Raw genomic sequence first — 3044 nt, forward strand, 5'->3', positions numbered from 1 at the left:
TGTGTGTGTGTGTGTACATGTGTGTGGAGGTCAGAGGACAACCTCAGGTGTTGGCTGTCACCTTTCACCTTGTTTGAGATAGGGTCACTTTTTTATTGTTCATTGGTGTGTACACCAGGTTGTCTGGCCCACAGATTATGAGATTCTCCTGTCTGTATTTTCCATCTCGCCATGGGAGTTCTGGGATGATAGACACAGGCAACTGTGCCCATAGTTACGGAGACATCACGAGGACTTTTCATTTGTTGTGGATCATTGGTGGTGACGTCACATCAACTGCCTTCGAACTTTCCTCAGTGCGCATGAAATCACATGGTCCCAACATCAGTACTTCACAGCCTGACTGTTCAGCCCCACCTACGGGCAGCAGGCAACTTCCACCCAGGCAGCCAGCCAGCGTGATTTCGACCGGGACTTTAATATGTCACTTCATGGCTATTTTGATGCTCGCTAGCGTCTGAGAGACATCTCTGAAGCTGCCGCTGTCATTACTATGCCGTCACTTCCACTCCACGTGGCCGTGGTGTGCCCAAACAACCAGAACCAGAGCATGGAGGTACACAGAGTCCTGAGCAAACAAGGGTTCAACGTGAAGTCCTTTGGAACTGAGGGCTTTGTGAAGCTTCCTGGGCCCACACCTGACAAGCCAACCATTTATGATTCCCAAACCATGTATGACAAAGTATACCATGATCTGCTGAAGAAAGATAGTGCCTTCTACACCCAGAATGGCATTTTACACATGCTGGATAGAAACAGGAAAATCAAGTCTGGCCCTGAACATTTCCAGAGCAGCAAAGACATCTTCGATGTGATCTTCACATGTAAGGAGCATGTCTATGACCAGGTGGTGGAATACCTGAATGCCAGGGAACAGGGTGTGTGTCAGCTGGTGCATGTGATCAATGTGAACATCCCTAACAACTACAAAGAAGCCACCCTTGGGGCTTGCTCATCGGTGAGCTCTGCCATAGTATCCAGCACATGGAAGATGTGGATGATGAGATCACAGAGCTGCTGCAGATGTTTGAGGTAAAGACTGGAAAGACCTTCCTGCACACCGTCTGCTTCTACTGAGGAGGACTGAGGGCCACCCTCTGATGCTGCCTGAAGTGGTCCTTCATTAATGCTTGTTCCTGACATTGTTTCTGCATTTAATAACAATTATGTTGCCAGATAAACTGTGCTAATGAAGTAAGTTGTATGACTACTGGGTTTAAGAAGGAGTAAGATGTTTGAAGAGTTGGATATCAATATGTTTTTCTCTTTTAAAAATATTTTATCATTAATTTCCAAATGGTGTGTGTCTTCCTATGCCTGTAATTCCATTCTGCATTTACTGGACTGTACAAATAGCTAAAAAAAAAAAAGACTATATGTTATGGGGGTGGGAACTAGGGATTTTCAAATACATGTTCTTACTTGTCCAAAATCAGTGACAAAAAAAAATCCTGTTTAAACTGAGCCTTAGAAGGAGAAAACAAACAGTATAAGAGCAATATTTAGGGATGCAATGTCTAATAAATCTCCAAAGTTGTCTTAAATGTTTTATTCCATTTCTTTTATTTAGTGTTAGGGACAAGTATGGATGAAGATGAGAGAGCAGTTTATGGGAGTCAGTTCTGGGCATCAAACTTGGGTTATCAGGCTTGGTAGAAGGCACCTCTGCTAGCTGACCCATCTGCCAGTCCCCAGAGTTGGCTTCTTTTTTCAAGATTTGTTTATTTATTTTAAATTTATTTTTATTTTGTGTGTAAGAGTGTTTACCTGCGTTTATGCTTAGTGCCCATGGAGTTCAAAAGAGAGTGTGGGATCCCCTGGAACTTGAGGTAAAAATGCTTGGGAACTACCATGTGGGTGCTGGCAACTGAACTCTAGTCCTCTTTGAGAGCAGTAAGTGTTCTTAACCACCAATCCATCTCTTTAGCCTTGTGAAGTTGACTTTTAAGAAGTCATTTTTTAAAAAGTTTATGAAACTTCAGAAAGAAAGGAGTTGCATCTAGAAAAGTCCTTTGGGCTCAGAGTGTCAGGGAGTCTCTCTATATGGCATGTCACAACATTGGTGGAACCAATGCTAGCACAGAAATCCAAGAAGCTCAAGGAGGGATGAGAGGCTGTATGTGTGAAGAAACGAAGATCTAAAAAAGACAACACACAAATACCTAGACGAGTCAAAAATCCAATCTGGGAAGGCTAAGTTTTATCACTGTTATCATTTAGATTTGTTTGCTTTTTTACTTTTTGAGACAGGGTTTTACTGTGTTGTGTAGTCCTGGCTGTCCTGGAACTCATTTTGTAGACCAGGCTGGCCTTGAACTCACAGAGATTCACCCACCTCTGCCTCCAGAGTGCTGGATTTAAAACTGTGTACTACCACCAGCTATCATTTAGATCTTAAATGCACCCCTCCCCCAAAAAACTTAGGCCATCAGCCTCTGGCAATATTGGGAGGTTGTGGAATTTTAAGAGGTAAGACCTTTTGGAAGGACTTTAGATGGTGGTGGGTATATCCCTTGAAAGGGATATTGAGATCCAAGATGACCCTTTTCTTTTTGCCATGAAATTAGCAGCTTTGTCCCTAACCACAGACCTCATCGTCCCTTACCACAGACTACATCATCCCTCACCACAGACCTCCAAACAGGCATACAAACATGGACTGAAACCTTTCAAGCCATAAGCCAGAATAAATCTTCCCTCTTACAGAGTTGATTAGCTCAGCTATTTCTTACAAAAACAGAAAGCTAACAATCCCAAACAGGAGAGAATGAAAGAGTGGGGGTATGGGTAGGGGGTAGGAGATGAGAATCAGAAGAAAAACATTGCAGGTTGAAACTTAGACAAAAATGAAATGAAGTAAGAAACTAAAACCAAGCAAAGTTATGAAATCCCACCTATACTATCCAAAGTGTCTAACTTTTTGACATTCTGACACAATGTCATCTACAAATGTGTTAGGGTACATTTATAGCTATCCTAGGACACGTGAAGCTCATGGGCCACAGGTTAGACCGATTGATTGTAAAGTGTCTCAGTTTAAAGGC

At 42.6% G+C, this 3044-nt stretch overlaps 1 pseudogene; it reads left to right on the plus strand.

Moving 5' to 3' along the window:
* The first annotated feature begins 294 nt into the window (after positions 1–294).
* Positions 295–1544, plus strand: LOC114680953 (annotated as a pseudogene).
* The last annotated feature ends 1500 nt before the right edge of the window (positions 1545–3044 follow it).

The sequence above is a fragment of the Peromyscus leucopus genome, chromosome X (genome assembly GCF_004664715.2).
Source record: "Peromyscus leucopus breed LL Stock chromosome X, UCI_PerLeu_2.1, whole genome shotgun sequence".
Lineage (NCBI taxonomy): Eukaryota > Metazoa > Chordata > Mammalia > Rodentia > Cricetidae > Peromyscus > Peromyscus leucopus.